The sequence below is a fragment of the Pogoniulus pusillus genome, chromosome 14 (genome assembly GCF_015220805.1).
Source record: "Pogoniulus pusillus isolate bPogPus1 chromosome 14, bPogPus1.pri, whole genome shotgun sequence".
Lineage (NCBI taxonomy): Eukaryota > Metazoa > Chordata > Aves > Piciformes > Lybiidae > Pogoniulus > Pogoniulus pusillus.
The window spans coordinates 24,418,648-24,437,116 of NC_087277.1; the positions used below are offsets into that span (position 1 = coordinate 24,418,648).

General features: G+C 46.4%; 1 long non-coding RNA gene across 2 annotated transcripts; it reads left to right on the top strand.

Moving 5' to 3' along the window:
- The first annotated feature begins 13,053 nt into the window (after window positions 1-13,053).
- LOC135181100 (uncharacterized) lies at window positions 13,054-17,282 on the top strand. Of its 2 annotated transcripts, none has more exons than XR_010304722.1 (3): window positions 13,054-13,917; window positions 14,719-15,877; window positions 16,047-17,282. It is a non-coding gene; the product is annotated as an uncharacterized LOC135181100 (long non-coding RNA). The 2 variants fall into 2 exon arrangements; XR_010304723.1 differs by having other exon boundaries at window positions 16,052-17,282.
- Window positions 17,283-18,469: the final 1,187 nt, after the last annotated feature.

Genomic DNA, 18,469 nt, shown 5'->3' on the forward strand with positions numbered 1-18,469 from the left:
AGGAGATGCAGTCTGAAATACTTGGTAGTTTTTTCTCTGTGGATTAGTTATTCTTGTCAAGATGGGTTTTTTTCCCATTAATGCATTCTCTTCTCTGGCTAGAATGCAACACTGCACTAAGAACTGTGGCTGTGTTGAATAGGATCAAGATCCTGAGACCTGTAAAGCAGAGGCAATAAAACTACCAGTGAGTACACATCTCCATGTGAAACAAAGATGGCATGAACTGGTTTGAAGTGGAAAAAGCTAAAATCACAGAATCATAGCATGCACTCACAGGAGAACAGAGAATTCTGCCTCCTAAATGGAGCAAATGACTATTTTTGAGGACAGGCCAACAGATGTCTAGTGGCAACTTCTCTGCTCTGTCTCTGCTAAAACACAACTTAGCTGGAGGAATTTAATCTACATAGAATCTTAGAATGGTTTGAGTTGGAAAGAACCTTAAAGTTCATCTAGTTTCAACTCCCCTGTCATGGGCAGGGATACCTCCTACTACACCAGGCTGCTCGACACCCCATCCAACCTGGCTTTCAACACTTCCAAGGCTTGAGCCCCCACAGCTGCTCTTGGCAACCTGTTCCAGTGCCTCACCAGCCTCATGGGGAAGAATTTCTTCCTAATTTCTAAACTCAAACAAGCTTCTCCCAGTTTGAAGCCACTGGCCCTTGTCCTGTCACCGACTTTGTAATGGAAGGCAAAGTATGTTGTTAGAAGGCAAGTGACAGCCCATATTAACAAGACTTAGATTAGATGTCCAAGGTGCTTACCTTATTTGTTGAGGTAATCATAATTATTACTCTGAGAACACTTCTGTTCCAGTATTTGTTCCCCCCATATGAGTACAATTTACACCTTCATGCAATTCTCTGCACTAGGGAGGCAAAAGAGGAGGCACCCCTCTGTTGATCCTAGTTTTGGAAAAGCTGCTGAGGGTTGACCTGCCATAGAGACAAACTTCTGAGCCCTTCTAGCACACATTGTTATACCTCTATAGCTGGGTGCTACTTTTGGCACAAGGTGGGATAGGAAACTGAAGAATAGTCTTTTGAGACAAGAGCCAGGAAAAACAGACAAAAGGTAAGCCAGTCTGTGCTCATCACTGGGCTGTGCTTAGATGCAGTGATGTTTTATCTGGAGCTGGCAATGATTTCTGCTTCTTTGATCTGCCAATGTACATCTGAGGGAACTGTAACAAGAGAGCCTTCAAAACTGAAGGAATTTTTACACAGTGTTTTCTAAAGTACCTTACAGTTAACAGAGATATGATCAGACAGTCCCAGGCAAGGGAGGGAAAAAGACTATAAAGTCATGGACAGCTAATGAGCACCTTGTGTGAAGAGGAGGAACTTCCCAATGGCTTAAAAAGTAAAAAGGAAAGGAAGCCAGTGAAATGTTTGGCTCAGATGACAACATAAATGAGTGGGGTGGAGGTCAAGACCTTTAAAGGTCTTCCTGACGAATTTTATAAAGCACAGCACAGCAAAAGCACAGTGAAGCCACAAAGCACAGCACTCTAAATAAACACACAAGTGCTTTGCTGGAAGTGTCTTAAAACATTCTTCTCTTTTCTTCCTTTCTTCAACTCTTCTCTACTTGTTGTGACTTAAGCCCAGCCAGCAACTCAGCCCCATATAGGCACTCAGTAACTCTCTCCCAGTGGGTTGGGGGGAGAGAATTGGAGAAGTAAAACTGAGAAAACTCTGGGTTGAAATGAAGGCAGTTTAAAAGGTAAAGCAAAAGTGAGCACCTGCAAACAAGGCAAAGCAAGGAATTCACTCACCACTTCCACGGGCAGGCAGGTGATCAGCCATCTCCAGGAGAGCTGGGCTCCACCCCATGTAACAGTTAGGAAGGCAAATGCCGTCACTCTGAATGTCCTCTCCTTCCTTCTGCCCCCAGCTTCGTGTGCTGGAATATCCCTTTGCACGGTCGGGGTCAGCGATCCCATCTGCGTCGCCTCCCATCTTCCTGCGCATCCCCAGCCTGCTTACCAGTGTGGCGAAAGGCAGGAAAGAGCTTGACTCTGCAAGTTCTGCTCAGCAGTAACATAAACATCCCTGTGTTAGTAGCACTGTCGCCAGCACAAATCCAAAACACGGCCCCTTACCAGATACTGGGAAGAAAAGGAATTTTGTGCCAGTCACACCCAGCACAGTACTGCTTTAGCTGTCTTCTACACCTGCTGCCTGCAGGTGTAGCTCGTTCCTCTACCACCTTCAGTCTTCTCTCCCTGCCACTCCCCTTAACACCTGATGAGAACCCACAGAAACAGCTGGGCAAGTTTAATCCACCAGCCTTTTAAAGAGAAATGGGAGAGGTTTGTAGTGTCTAAAATATGGCCAGCTCCACCAGGCTGGTGGCTTGAGCATGTAAGGCAACGGAGTGCTGCTTCTGTAAATGACAGAAGAGATCAACTCAAGCCTGAGAGGCAAGAAGACTGATGAAAACATGAAGGACAAGTTCAATCACTTTATTTCAGTTCAGTGCCTCATGCACCAGCTTCACCACACAGAAGGAGCTGTGACAAGTACCCCAGGGAAAATGGGAAAACAGGGATATTTTCTTTTAGAAGTGGTTTGCATATGAAATTCCAAAGTTGAAGTGAATTTTTTTTTTCTATTTATTAGCTTTTAAAATATGCTATACAAAAATGTGCTTGAATTTTCTCTAAGATTTTATTTAAGTGCACATGCAGATTTTTCTGCTGTTGTCATATTTGATTACTGGAACTGTCTGGGGAAGTGTAGGCATTTTTTTGTATCCATCAGTTCTGGAGAAAGACTGAAATAAAAGGGGAAATACAGTTCTGTGGCTGTGGATTTGTGCAGGTCAGAGCCTTTTGGCATTTGCTACACCAAGCACAGAAAGCCTTCCACTCAAGTGACACAAAAGCAGCAACAGCTCAGCTCAGAGGCCCTGCAGATTTCTTTGGGTCAAGCCCCTCCTGTAAGATAAAGAGTAGGATCCACAAGCATTTCCAAAGAGTCCTGTCCTCCTTCAGACTGATCAGGAGAACCTGGAAGCTTTGCAAGCCAATTTATGGAAGCACAGTGGCTGGAACCATTAAAGCATGGCACTCTCTCTGAAATGGTGCAAAGCTACTATGGCTTGATGGGAGCAGAAACTAACATCACTTTTGGTGAAGAAATGGGCACTCATAGTCACTTAGCTCTTTATGCCCTCACAGGAACTCACTGCATTTCAGTACCCTGTTGCCATTGGGAATTGAACCCCTCAATCCTGGAGGTACTTTTGGGAACGTCAGACTCACAAAACAGAGGTGAGCATGAACTCAGTGCGTTATCTGTGCGAGTCTGGGTTAGCACATCCTGACTCCACACACAGCTTTGTGCTGGAAATAGTTATCCTTCTCTAGCCTGTGCACGCCTGTAACATTTTCCTTGGAATCTGCAGCTTCCCTACTTTAAAAGGACCTATTTTAAGTATGTAGGAGGTGTGTTGTTATTTGCTTTTAAAGGCTTATCAACTTCTCACCCACTCCCCTAAAGACAGCCAGTTTGAGTTGCAAGGCTGTTGCTCTGGTGAAGTTTCAAGTTGGCAAGACACCCGGCCCAGTGAAAATGTCTGTGACTTAGCTTCCCAGGTACTCGCACAGCCTGAGAAGAACAGAGAGGAGCAAAGCCTCAGGGATCTGAAAGCAGAGCTGCTTCAGAAGCAGGGACTTACATTTGCTGTCTTGTTTTTATGGCAGGCAACATTAAGGTGCATGTGGGGCCCCTTGTTCTGTTTCCAGGTTTAACTGGGCTTCACTGTTTCCCAGCGTGACAGCCTGTGAATCAGACAGATGAAAAGTGCTTGGAGTTAACTGCATAGACAACAGCCTTCTTGCCTGAACAAACATCACTCAACCCTAAATATGGTGTGCCTGGCTTTTCCCTGACTCCCTGCTCAGGCTATTTGGGCAGTATGAGGCGAAGACTCTACTTTAGTACTTTTTCTGTTCCCTATTTCTGCTCTTACTATCACAAAGCATTATCCTCTAGCACTGAAGGAACACACTCATTCCTACAAAATGACTGTGGTTAAGTGGAAACTTCGCAAGCAAGCTAAATAGGCGACCACAGGCATTATTTAGGGATAACTCAGGGTGTTTGGGGTTTAGGGAGGCAGGGCAGGGGAAGCTGGAATTAATTTTGTTGGTCTACAGCTGCTGCTTCTCTAAGTTTAGTGGTTGAAGAGCTGCAGCAGCTTGATGAAGGAGAGCAGTTCCAGATATCTTCCCTTCTTCAAACTGATGTTGCTCTCTTTCAGACATGCTGGCAGGCTTAGTGGTAACATCTGAGGCATGAACACACTCAGCAGATGACACTCCCTGCCAGAGCTTACAGACATCCAGTAGGAGGAGAAAATGTAGATTTTATCCAGCTTCTTTCTCCCTTTGCTATGTAGTTCATATTTCACATCCTAGAGGAAACCTACACTTCTTTTTTCTCACAAAAAAAAAAAAAAAAAAGGATTGCTTGGTTGTATCTGGTGCAGCTGACATCTACATTTTGTTACTTAAATCACTATCTACTTTGTATAGAAACCAGGAGAGCAGCTCCATGCATCCTATGTGTTCCACCAGCTTGGGACTCTCCTAACAGACAACCTGGACCATTACACAGGAAAGGTGCAGGCCAGCTAAGTACTTAATGAAGCTGTCATTTGTGGCAGTTTCAGACTAGTTACCTCATTATCAAAACCTGAAACATCAACATCATGAATTTATGGCCCTGAAACTTATTCAAAAGAAGATTTGAGTCATAACTCAAGATCTCCCATTTCTTGCCCTGCCTGCCTCATCTCACTATTTGGTCCTTAGTCTTCCACTTGAATGAGGAATTATCTCCTTTAGAAATCATTTTTCTGTATGAGTAACATGAACATGTTCAGTGCCTGTCCTCTGACAATAAGGGCCAGTGGCATTGTCCAGCTTGTGTCCATGTGGTGGCATTCACTTTTTTAAAGGTCTTCTCCAACCATAACTGTTCTATGATTTTATGGAGGTTGTAGCAAGGTGGCTGTTGGTCTCTTTTCTCTAGTGACAAGATGGGACGAGAGGAAATGGCCCCAAGTTACACCAGGGTAGGTTTAGGTTGGATATGAGAAGAAACTTCGTCATTAAATAAAAGGATTCTCAAGCCTTGGAACAGGCTCCTCTGGGAGGTAGTTGAATCCCCATCCCTCAAGGCGTTTTAAAGAGGCAGAGATGTGGTGATGTGAGACATGGTTTAGCACCAGACTTGGTAAAATTAGAGAATATCTGGACTTGATGATTTTAAAGGTCTTCTCCAATCAAAATGATCCTACAATTCTTTCCTAAAACAAGTCTCCACACTGCCCATTGGGAGTGGTTTTGGGCTTGTGCCTGGGCATTGCCTGAGGAATACTGAATGCATGAACCAAAGCCATCCCAAGAAGCATGGTATCAGCATGAGCAGTAACTCATCAGGCACCACTTGTAAGCAGTTCAGCTCATAATTTTTGTATCATACTTATTCCCATTAAAAAGGAAGTACTTTTCCTATGTCCTCATTAAAGAGAACAAAGGTTTGAAACACAATTTCATTGAATACAGCTTAGAGGCAAATGTGCAGCAGTAAAGCAGAGTATGGAGTGCTGTGGGGTCATAATCAACTTGTCCTTCCAAAAACATGCAACAGCACTATCTGCATTTTAGGAGTTTTCAGACTACGGTTTTAGGAACAACTGAAAAAGCCCCAAAGTAACCACTCCTGGCAGCCTAACTCTTATTTACTGGGAAATGCAAAATAAACTCTGGTGGCAATATCGTGCTTTTAAAGAGCCACTGTGAAATCAAAAACAATGGAAAACACACTTGCATTTCAAACCTATTTTTTATCTGGTGTTGTATGTCACACAAACAGCAGACCAGAGGCTATTAGCAATATTTTTTTTTCTTTGCCTGGTGTGCTGGCAATCTTCAGGGCTATTTTGGTGAATCCTCTGCACAGCAACAGGAAGAAGAAAACATTTTTGAAAGTGTGATTGGAAAACCACAAAATACTGGCTTGGGAACTTAGCCACTTGTCCCTGAAGCTGCCCTTATTTCAAACCAAAAGTAACCCAACAAACATGCACTAAACTCTAGATTCCCCACCCTCACCAGTCATGATTTCCTCAGCTGCAGACAACCTTCCAAGTCTTTAAAAGAACAGTCACTGCTAGCTGGGCTGTGCTACTACTCAGTAAATAAAGAGGTTATTCCCTTCTCTGTGTCCTAAATCGTCAAACTTATTTCTTCATACTTTTTCTTTTTTTCCATAAGACAAACAGAACAAAGAAAACTTCAGCCCCTCTAACTAGGGGCTTTGTCAGTGCCTTCTCCCTGGTCTGCTGAGATGTATTGATCTCTGTCGGGGCAACCCATCCTCTCACAGGCCACAGCTGCCCACTCTTCTCTCTTGTCAAAAGTCTGTCCCAGCAAACCAAGAGCATACCCCCAGAGCCTGCCTTTCCCTGGACAACACAGGCTGCATCTCTGTCTGGCTCCAGGGCTGGGCTGGGCTGCCCAGCAGCAGGCAGAACTCAGGACACTTCCTGCCAGCTCATTACTGCTCCTCAGGCACCCTGCTGCTGCTGGCAGTGACAGCCTCCCAGGTGTCACAGGCAGGCTGAAATGGAGGGACAGCCACCCTGGCCAGCTCTAGATGGGAGGAGAGGTATTTCTGGATAAACAGAACGCCTCAAAGGAAATTAGCATTTTAGTAAATGTTGGGTTACAAGCTGTGCCCTGCGCTTGGCCCCCTGCACAGTTGTGCAAGGCTGCAGTCTTTAATTACATGGGATGTTCTAGGGTGGTTTGCTTCCTGTGGGATCCAGGCCTTATTTGGTGGGCAGAACAGCCAGCGAACGCTTGGTGAGTGCCTGGTCAATAATTTTATTTCTCCTCTGCTCTGCCTGTGTTTATGTGTCCATAGATGCCAAGTGTTGCCACAGCTCTGCTCTGCACTGAGAATTATTCAAGGGCTCAGATGGCAGAGTTACCAGCATTTGTGTAGATGTTGTTACTGAGCCTTCAGAGGTGAGGGGCAAGTTTTCACACCATCGATACTACTCTAGGGATAAGGGACTCAGGGTGTAGCTCTAGGAACATTTTCTCCCATGGCAAAAGAAGCTGAAGACATCAGCCCTCATTTCCAGCTGCTCTGTCCCACTCCTGGAGCACACTTCACATCCTCCATAGTAGTGCTGATGCAATCATTTATGAGATTGGCCTGTAGCTCATCTGCACTGCAGGCCCACAGATGGTTGCATTAGTGCCTTTGGGGATCTGGCAGCTGCTGTGCAGAGGCAGGAAACAGCACACAGGCAGATGTGACACAGGGAACCAGAATTGAGCTTTGGTACCACAGCTGGTAAAGAATCTAAGCAAGGGACACAGTATTTTGGATTCTTGGCCTGAGACACATCCAACTTTTGTTTCACTTTTTCAGAGTATTTAGTGCCTTTTTTTGCACTGTCTGTTTGGGGATTAGAAATCTGGTGATCTGAGCTGTAGCTGTGGGGGTGCAAGTTGGGCATACAACCACTGGGGAACATTCTGGCAGTGGCCAGCATGCTGGAGCTGCTGCCCCAACATTGCACCACACAGGCAACGAGAGCCTGCAGTTCTGCTAAGCAGTGTTCGACTGCCTTGCTTCTGAGACCTTCCCATCCCCAGCCTGCAGTTCTGCTAAGCAGTGTTCGACTGCCTTGCTTCTGAGACCTTCCCATCTCCAGCCTGCAGTTCTGCTAAGCAGTGTTCGACTGCCTTGCTTCTGAGACCTTCCCATCTCCCTTGGACCTCTCTCATGTTTCTCACTATATATGGTCCAGCTTCTGCAAAACAAACAGGAGCTGGCTGTGTAACCTCCTTCTTCAGTGCCCAGCTGCAATTCATCCCCAGAGCACCATCCAACTCATGCACTAAGGAAAAGAGGAATACTGTGGTAAAAAAACACATTCATACTATTGAAACCTGCAATGTGATGCATATATGCAGTAGGAGGATAAATGAAGAGTAAGTCCTGCAGCATAGTTTTGCAGCCTATGTTAAAAGCACAGACAGGGCACTCATCTCAACATCTGAATTAATGTATATTAGTGCACAAGCATTAGCAGGCTCGATGGACACTGTAACTCCACAACATGCCCTTCTACCATTCCAGCTGGAAGATTAATCTCTATCAGTGGCAAATTGCCATCTTTTATACAGATGGGCAGTGCAGGCACTTGATGGTCTGTTGCTGTTGCTTGTTGACAGCAGAGGCAGAGCAAATTGTGAGTGCACCTTCATGTTTCCAGCCCAGGTGATCTATCATCAGGGAAAATCCCACTCACCTCTGCAGCAGCAACCAGCTCCTCCACCATTCTGCTTCCTTGCCCTGGTTTTGGGCACAATTTGCAGAGGGCAGCACAAGGGATAAGAAGAGACTGAGAGGGGTGGGCAGCCATGCAGCAGTACTCCAGCAGTAACCGGCCTTGGGCCCGCCTCAGCTGTGTGGTCAGTCAGCACCCAGAGGGGCAGCAGGCAGTCCTCCATATTTGGGAAGGGGAACAGCAGCTGATGAAGCATAGCTTTGGTGCCTTTGCTCTTCCCAGACAAACCTTAGGTTCCTCTCCTTTGACCCACTGTGCTGCCCTTTGTGGTGCTACCATTCCCCTTTGCTCACAGGCCTCCTGACGCAGGGCATGACTCCCTCCCTGAGTCACACAACAGCCTGCTGGAAAAGCACAGCTTGTGGAGGGAGGGCAGCCAGCCAGGGTGTTGAGGTGCCCCTCTGAATGCACCTGGCTCCTGCCTTCTCTGTTCTCTGGGGCCAGCAATAACAACTACCTCCTGCAGAGGAGCACATGGCACTGGCTGAGGCATTCCCACGGCACACCTGGCTCCTGGGGCCTGCCCCCTCATCATCTTGGCCTGTCAGTCAACCTTCCTGCACCCCAACATACTTCTACGTGAGTCATGGCACAGAGAGGAGATTCCAAGACCCCGAGATCCAGAAAGTTCTGGGGACACAAAACTGATTGAAAAGTACCAGAACCCCCAAATCTATCAAGGCCTGGGCTTGTGCAAACCAGAGTTAGGCCAAAGTGGAAAAGTACCTCACGAAAGTCAATTATCTTGGAGCCTATACACAGCAATCCAAAATGAGACCCCCCGAGCTCCCCTGGATCGCAGTGGGCTGTGACCACCACCTCCCGGGGACTGGGGTGCTTCTCAGAACCATTTGCCAGAGAGACTGACACTAGTGGAACCAGCTCAAGACTGCCCACTGCGAAACGCTGCCGCCCTTAAGCTGCCAAGCAGGGGGATTTCGACGACGAGTTCGTCTCTTTTACCCCCTTCTCCATCTACCCCTGCCTTCCATCTCGGGCATTCCCTTTTCCAAGCGGTTACACCTTTCGCTGGCCAAGTAGTTGTGTGCGTGTAGGGTTTATGTTTAGCCCCGCATGTTCACGTTGCGCGCTTCAGTTTGAGGTACCCTGCGGTGTGAGGCTCGTCACAGACCCTCACGGGCCGCGCCCGCCGCCCCCTCGCCCCGGCCCCGCCGCGCCCGCCGTTTCCATGGCGGCAGCGGCCGTTAAGCCTCCCTGAGGCCGCTGGGCGGGAACGGCGGCGGGCCGCAACGGTCTCCCCGCTCCCCGAGAGGCTCTCCGTGTAGCCCTGAGAGAAAAACGCCAGGGAAACGGAGAGCCGATACGGGAAAAACTCAGTTGAAGCCTCTGTTACCCCACACGCAAGCTCTGGGGACGGTCTGTGGGCGGACGCAGCCCTGAGGCTCAGTGCCCCGAATTCCAAGGCAGCATACCGGGCAGGCTGGTAATGACGGCTTGCGTTTTCCAAGGGGAGGGCTGGTTTTCCTCAGGAGGTTTCCAAGTCCCTGTGGAAAACACGCCAGTGGATTCCCAGCTGTAAAGCCGGGCACCAGAAGTGGAAAGAAGGGGCCAGCTCTAAGCTTGTGCTGTGTCAGTGAGAGAGGCTGTCGCCCATGCTCTTAGCCGCTTTGGGGAAAGCTGTTCCCAGGACAGCTCTCTTGCAAGCGCAGACCGCTGCTGAGCTCCAAACCAGCCCCTCTTGGTCTGCGTTTTGTGGGAAACTCAGTGATTAGTCTCTCTTAGAAGGTCACACTGCCGAGCAGTGGAGAGGATGCCGTAGTTGAAGTGGTCTGAAGCAAAAGCTGTTATTTAAGGGTATCTATTTTTCGGTTAGTTTTAAGCATAGGCGACAGTTCAGCCCTAAAACCAGAAACTCCAGTAGCAGCGCTAAATCAGCTGCTTGTTTTGCTCACGATTTTGGTACTGAGATCTTCCAGAAAAACGGAGAACAAAATGTCCTTCCAAACCCCAGAGCTGTTTGAAGTTACATATGACATCATTTAACTTTTCAAACGCTCCAGACCATTCAATATAGGCATCAACAGTGTATTGCTGGTGTGTGCGTAGCTGCGTGCGTTATGTCACTCCTCAGTTCTAGAAACTTAGAAGAGATCCACTGCTTCCAAAATGATTCACTCCTCCCAGCTGGCACCCAGTTGCAAGTGAGTAGAACAGAAGAGTAACACATCCTACACATTCCCTGCAAACTTGGTTCAAAACTCAGCTCCCGAAATGCAGGGATGGGCACAGCCTCAAGCTGCACCAGGGGAGATTTAGGCTGGAGGTGAGGAGAAAGTTCTTCACTGAGAGAGTCATTGGACACTGGAATGGGCTGCCCGGGGAGGTGGTGGAGTCGCCGTCCCTGGAGCTGTTCAAGGCAGGATTGGACGTGGCACTTGGTGCCATGGTCTAGCCTTGAGCTCTGTGGTAAAGGGTTGGACTTGATGATCTGTGAGGTCTCTTCCAATCCTAATAATACTGTGATACTGTCTGATACTGTGATACTGTAATGCTCTACTGCAGCTGAGCTCTACACACAGGTGCTTGCCTTGTGCTGGAGCCCACTCAGCTGTGTAATTGTACAAACCTGTTTGATATTTGGCTGATTACATTGCTGCTCAGAACTCTCACCCAAATGAAGAAGTTTTGGAAAGTTGCTTTCCGAGCACCTGTGAAGATTAGAAGCCCCTTAAGGTTCCATTTGTGGGCTATTAATTACTACATTATTATTATTATTATTTATGTAATACCCTTCTGTGCTAAGTACTTGTGACTCTTTGTGCTTAAGGAGCTTACTGGATGGATTCCAAAGCAAGGATGTTGCAAAGCAGGAGAGGAAAGAAAAAGCCTGCAGCTTCTTAGAGGAGGGCAGCATATTATGTCGGGCTGGTTGAGGAAGTTGTGTGTAAGCATATAGAAGGTGGGAAGCGTAAGAAGAATTGGCAGCAGGTGGGTTTCAAGTGTGTGCAAAGTCAAGTCAGTGCGAACAAGAAACTAGATTTCACAGTGGGGATTGAAAAGGTTCCAGCAGTTCCTTTGAAACACCTTAGCTTTTAAGTGCTCTGGTACCTATGAGCATCCACAGGTCTGAAATGAGAGACCTGTTCCCTCCAGAAGTGCCTAGTGTCAGCAAACCAGAGACCTTTCTGAAGCAGTTGTAGGAAATGCTAAGGAGAGAGCCACAAGTTATCCCTGAGGGACTTAGGCTCAGACTCTTAAAGGTAATTAGGTGCCTTTAAATACAAGTTAGACATCTAAATCTTTGAGGCTCAGACTCTTACTTAACTAACTCTGGACTGGAGGAGGTCTCCTTAACTGATTCACAGCCATGAAGTCTTCCCTGCATTTGGATCCTATTTTATCTTTCAGGAACTGAGCAGGGCATGATTTTATTGCCATGAGGATTAGGCTGGTGTGATGGGGACTAGAACAGTCTTCAGGAAATGAGTAGAAATGGGGGTTGGATAGGAAATGTCAGAATCATTGGTCTCTTATGGAAAACAAAACAAAACAAAACCCACAAACCTTGTCTTTGGCCAGCACTGAGCTTTTCCTGATATGAGAAAGCCAGCAAAAACAAGGAGAGAAAGGCCTAATTTATCGTGTGCTTATTTCACAGCTATATTCCTATATTCTGGGAACATAGGAAACTTGCTTTGATTCCTCTCAGACATAAAAAGCCTTGTAATTGCAGTCAGAATAATTTACACTACATGCAGGGATCCTACGGTACTTTAAATTAAACCCTTGAAGTATTTGGTTTGGGCCCCCGGCACATACTGCCTTCCCCACACAAGTGAGTCTTGAGGGGTTCAGAAGAATTCGTGGCATACATCTTCTGAGAGTTACATTATTAGAAATCTAATCATATATTTGCTGCTGTAAAATGTTCAGCTTTTAATAAATGACCTTCTCTCTTTGTCCCTCTCTCTCTTCTGTCCCTGCTGCTTACTGTCATAAACTTACAGCTTTTCCCTTTAGGAATCTTGACATTCATTGTTTTGACATTGTTTCAAGTATATACTCAATATTTATGAACCCTTTCCTGCTATGATGGTATGAGGTAAATAAAGAAAAGCTAAACTTGAAAGCATAAAAGCTCATTTTTTTGGTACAGTGGGAGAAATTCATAGCAATAGCACTGTTTCTGTGATTTAAGATCCGGTGGAAATAGTTTTCCTTCAACTTGCCTGAAGCATTTACAGCCCAGACATTACGGTTTTGTAGCATTAAATGAAATGCCAGCTAGAAATGAAATGTAAAAATGTTTCTTTTCCTTTGCTGATAGATTCTGGGAAATTGATTTTATTTTTTATATTTCTGTGTTTAATAGCTTAAAATGGAGCGAGCAAGACAAGCCAGGTCCTAGTGATGCTTTAGACTAATTCACTCCTTTCTCCAGGAGCAGCGATGTCAGAAGGGAATCTGGAGCATAATTCTTTTTGTTGTTGAGTTTCCCGTGGGACATCTCCTCCCAAAGGGAGGATGCAGCCCTTTGCAGCCCCTTTACTAGTCTCCACAGAGCTATGCAGCTCTCATCTTCCTGCCTCTTCACCCAGCTTCTTTGTGTCTTAAAATCTTTCACACCCTCCCACACCTGGCTGGGCTGGAGCTGCCTATTTGTGCTCACGTGGGGCACCGGGGAACGGCTTTAGGGCCCGGAGGTCAGGCTGCTGTAGCTGAAGAGTCATGAAGGATTGCAACCTTCATGGTTGGAGAAACAGCACATCTTGAGAGCTGTGTGGGACAGTCTCAAGTACTCCCACACAGTAGCTGCTGTACAGGGAGCGTTCACTGTCGTGATTCTTGTGCACTACAGGGGCTGCTGAAGTGAAGGAAATGAATGCAAGGGCCACTAAAACAGCCTCAGTTCTTGATGTATGTGGATCTCTGAGAATACAAGCAGGAAAAAAGCTGCCAAGGTACACTAAGTCACTCTGCAGCCCTCCCTCCATCTGTGCCTTTGAGAGGTGGCACAGCTCAGCACTTGGTGTCTTTTTATCCAAGTGGTAGAACTCCAAAAGGTTTTTATAGCAGGAAGTGGTAGGTGGAGGCATCCTAAGGGCTGGAGCAAGGCTAAGACACATCTGCCAGGGAAGCTTGGGTGAGTGGGAGGACGATGCAAGAACATGCCTGGCATGAGAGAGCCTTCCCAGAGACGAACACAGCTGAGAGACAGTGATCGAGAGTGTAACTGAGTAACAGTCACTGGAGTGGAGTTCATCCAGGGCTCAGTTTAAGGCCAGATGTGGAACGTGGCTCACTCCATTGTACCACAGAGAAGTGGAACATGAGATGTGTGAATCTCCTCTCTTACATCTTCCCACCTTTCCCCTCTCTCCAAGCAGGAGAAGAAACTTTATGGAATGAGAGCATTCTTTCCTTAAAGCCAAAGCAACCTTATCACTCCTCCCAGTATTCTTTTCACAGTCTTTATAGACTGCTCCGTTGTTACTGAGCAACTGCTGTCTCTGCTGGAGCAGAACAATGTTGTGAGCTGAGACTTAGCCCTCGACTTGGAGCTAGAGGGTGAGTGTCAGATGATACACATGGAAATTCCATCTGTGTTGCTGTCTTTATGGTGGCCAACACTGTTCATGAAGCCAGCTCTGGGAGAGCATCACCAGAAGGCTTGCTGGCACCTTCCAGGGACGGAGCTGACTGGAGCAGCTGTTGCTACCCACAGGGATACAGTGAAGATATTTAGGATGTAGGCTGGTCAGAGTCCATGCCCTCACCACATCTAATTACTTACCTGCTTCTGGGAGGTTAAAAAAAAAGTCACTAATATTTTGGTCCTGGTTTTATTGGAAGATCTTGCAAGAGTAATTGAGAGGTCTGCCTGTGGGCTAAAACAGTTCTTGAAAAGTCACAGATATGAACTTGATGTAAAGACCTAGTATAGGAGAAAAATCCAAATTCCAGGCAGGAGCTGTAGGTTTGCAACAGCTGACATGGCCAGTGCTGTCCAGCAGCTCACAAGCTAATGGTGTGAGTGACACAGAGGAAGATGTGCCTTTGCTGGCACTGGAAGGCCATGCTAGCTGTGGGCTCCGAGGTGGGCTCTTAAGTCATGTAACAATCTTTGACCTTGATTATAAGAGGTCCCTAAAGCCTGTTACTCAGCAGAAGGCCAGTAGAGCAAAAGCAGATTAGACAGTGGCTAAGGATTTAATTTTTTTACATTTCCTACTCAAGTTAAACACGTGAGTTTGGTCCTTTTTTTTCTGGGAGCAGTGACAAATATTTGTCATATAAATATATTCTCTGCAGACTTCAGAAAGTTTTTATTAACAAAAACCCAAACTGATTTTCCTTTTGTCTGTGCAGACAGATTGGCTCTCCCAGATCAGCTGGAGCAGTGAATATAAAGAAGCTAAGGAAACAAGTCTGCTTACTGGAACTTGAGCCATCATTTCTACATCCTTTTGCAAAACCAAAACTGAAAGCATATGAACTGCAACTGCTGAAGTGAACATGTTCATCTAGGAAAGTTGTACTGAAGCCTTTTCTAGGGGAAAATGATTCATATGACTTAGCATAGGAAAAGAGGATGATTTCCTTTGTTTAAAACTCCAGGGAGAATTCCTTATTTGGAAACTGTGTGCAGATCCTCCCTCTGGGAGAATCTGTTTGCTGTTTCCTAAGGGTGTGTTCCTAGCTGTGAGAACAGCCCAGATTTTAAAGGCAGAAGACTTTTTTTCCCCACTAGGAATGCAGTCTACCAAGCTGCTTCAGCAGCTTCTCTGTCCAGCTGAACATTTACATTTCATTTGAGTAGTGAATTTAATTATCTGCTTGGAGGATACAGATTGAATGATCATCTTGCTGTTTCATCCTCTTTGGACTCTAAACTTAAACCAGACAGGTAGTAGTTTTAGCCATTTAGGTGAAACAGCAGGTGGTTTGATTAGGAAAACACAGGATGTAGCAAGAGATGGGAAATCATACAGCTGGAAGGAATTAAGCCTCTCCCTGTAAGAGGCTGTATTTGCAATGGCTTCAGGAGTGGTTTGCATTCATTCACTAAAGCAGCAGCACAGGATTTTTAGAATGGGGTTTCTGTGCCTGGCAGCAAACTAGAAAATGTCAGAGTGACTGGGAAAATTCCTGAGGATTTATGTTTTGAGCTAATGCTTAATCAGAATTTACAAAAGGCAACCAATCTGATAGAGTGGTGAGATAGGAGGCAGGTCAGACACAAAATCTCTATTATAACATTAGTAATAACATTAGGGAACCATAACGAGTAGCTTTGTTTCAGAAGTAGGCTGTATAATATACCCTGTGTTGAATGTAAGGTGTGTAATTAGATCTTCCTGTTAAACTTGTTTCTGGAGGGCTAATATTCCTGTCTGCTCTGGGGCAGGGAAAGAAAAGAAAAGCCAGGAATTCAGAAAAAAAGGCTGTAGAAGACACACCAGACAGAAGACACTCCAGGCAGAAAGGGGAAAACCCTAAGTTTGCATTTTTGTGGTCCCATTAAGCTGTAGGTACTTCTTGCGTCTCTGTTTCTACAATATCAGAGTACACTGCTCACCCAAAGGTGGTTGGGGTCAAATATAAAACAGCTGTTTGGTTTTGCCTGAATTGCATTGAATATTGGTGTGTTTGAGCATTTTATCTTCTCCTTGTGTGGCTGTGGCTTTCCCTGGAAGGATAGACATGACCAAGAGCCAGGCTGGGGAACTTGGTCAGGTGCTATCATTTGCAGGAGCAGAGAGAAGTCATGCAGGTAGGTAAGTGGATTAGTGCAGGATTATCTATTGCTAGTACAACTGTCATGGTCAGATGTCCTCTCAAGACCTAAAGGGACAGGAGAAGAGAAGTTACAGGTCTTCATCCTGTTCTGGTACCATATTATCTGCGAAAATGAGGTCCTCATGTTCTACATGTGGTCAGTAGCTGCCTCTAAGAAGGACACAATCTGGAGGCTGCTGTGAGCTGCATGTTCTGCATCCAGGCTAGTTTCTCCTAGTAAGATGAAGAGCCATTCCTGGAGCAGCTGGAGGCTGTGCTGTACTGTCAGTGCCCCCAAGGACTTGAAGGGAAATTAGTCATGTACGGTGGAGGAGTGGGAAGGAAAAGATGATAAACAACAACACAAAAAAAAGGTCACTTGCATTTTTGGGCTTGACTTTCCTTCCAAACCTGAACTTTCTCCTGATGGAAGCAATGCAGCAGCCATGGATTCCAAAAGGAAGAGAGACATAAAACCATTATTGTGGGTGATCTTAGCTCTTGCTTCCCTCCTTTACAATGGAATAATACAATTTCTTCTTTCTTCTGTCTGCACAGGAGGTCAAATAGACCAAAGAGCATCTGTACTGCCGCAGGGAATTGTGAAAAATAAGCTACAGCCTGACATTAGCTGGAGCCCTGTTCTACAGGCCCACCCCATCCCTTGGCAGCCAAGCAGAGCAGGGCTGTACCCACCCATGCTAGGGGCACAGCTTTGCCATTACAGCTCAGCAGCTAAAATAGAAACCTGCTTCCTGGATTCCTCTTTATGATAGCATCAAAATCTCTAAACCCTTGCAGTACCTGATACTGAAGTAGGTTGCTCTGTACACCAGGCAAGTCTCCCCATTACGAGTTCTTCCAATATTTCACACTTTCAGGTTTGGCCTTTTATATCAATTTGGTGGTTTTGGTGGGGTTTGGTAGCAGCCATTATTTGCCCCCCTCACAGTGTAAGTCAGCCTCTTCTATTTCATGAGCGTGTACTTTTGGCAGCAGCCTTTCAAAAAGATCAGAGACTCTCAGGTCTTTAATATACAACTGTTAATTAGATCTACTGCAATTAAATCTAAATAAAGATTTGCTGTCTAAGCTATTTAGCTCTGTTAAGACCATTCAGCCATCAAATAAACCTGCCTTGTTCTGCTCAAACAGCCCCTGTTGTGAAGGTTCACAAAGCCCCCAGGACCGTTGTTTCAGCTTTTCACCTGAAAAAGGGATCTGAACTTGCACTGTCCTTTGAGCTCTGCTCAAATCAAGGTGGACCTGAGTGGGCAGTACTCATGAAATAAGGGCTGCCTGGACACTGGCTTTGCCTGGACAGGTTTTGGTAGTGAGCAGCTACAAATGTGGCTTCTGTGGGGAGCTGTTAGAAGCTTCCCTTATGTCCAACAGAGGCAATGCTAGCTGGCTCCAGGGGGGACCCACCACTGGCCAAAGCCAAGCCCATTAGTGACAGTGGCAGTGCCTCTGTAAGAACATATTTAAGAAAGAGGGGAAAACCTCCAGTTGTGCAACTGCAGCCCAAGAGAGGAGTGGGAACATGCGAGAGAAAGAACTCAGCAGACACCAAAGTCAGTGAAGGAGGGCGAGGAGGTGCTCCAGGTGCTAGAGGAGAGTTTCCCCTGCAGCCTGTTGTGAAGACCATGGTGAGGCAGGCTGTCTCCCTGCAGCCCATGAAGGTCCATGGTAGTGCAGATACCGCCTGCAGCCCAAGTAGGACCCCATGCCACAGCAGATGGATTCCCAAAGGTGGCTGTGACGTGGTAAGGCTGCTCTGGAGCTGTGGAAAAAGGAGCCCACGTGGGAGCAGTTTTGCTGGGAGGATTTGTGACCCCATGGGAACAGTCTGCTCCTGAAGGACCACACCCCGTGGAAGGGACCCACACTAGAGCAGTTCATGAAGGCCTGTAGACCATAGGAAGGACTCATGTTGGAGAAGTTTCTGGAGGACTGTCCTGGAAGGGACCCCACACTGGAGCAGAGCAAGAATGTGATGAGTGCTGTCCTGGGGAGGAAGGAGCAGAGGAGACTCAATGAAGTGGCCACAGCTCCCCTTCCCAATCCCCCTGCACCATTGTGGGATAGGAGATACAGAACTCATTAGTAAAGCTGAGCCTGGGAAGAAGGGAAGGTTTGGGGGAAGACTGGGGTTTATTTCTCATTCTCCTCTGTTTTGGCTGGTTATGAGTAAACAAACAAATCAATTTCCTCAAGTCTGTTTTGCCTGCAGTGGCAGTTGCTGAATGATATCCTTCCCCTGTCCTTGTCTTGACCCATGAGCAGGTTTGGTGGGCACCTGGCCTCCAGCCAGGATCACCCTACCACACTGTTTTCCAAA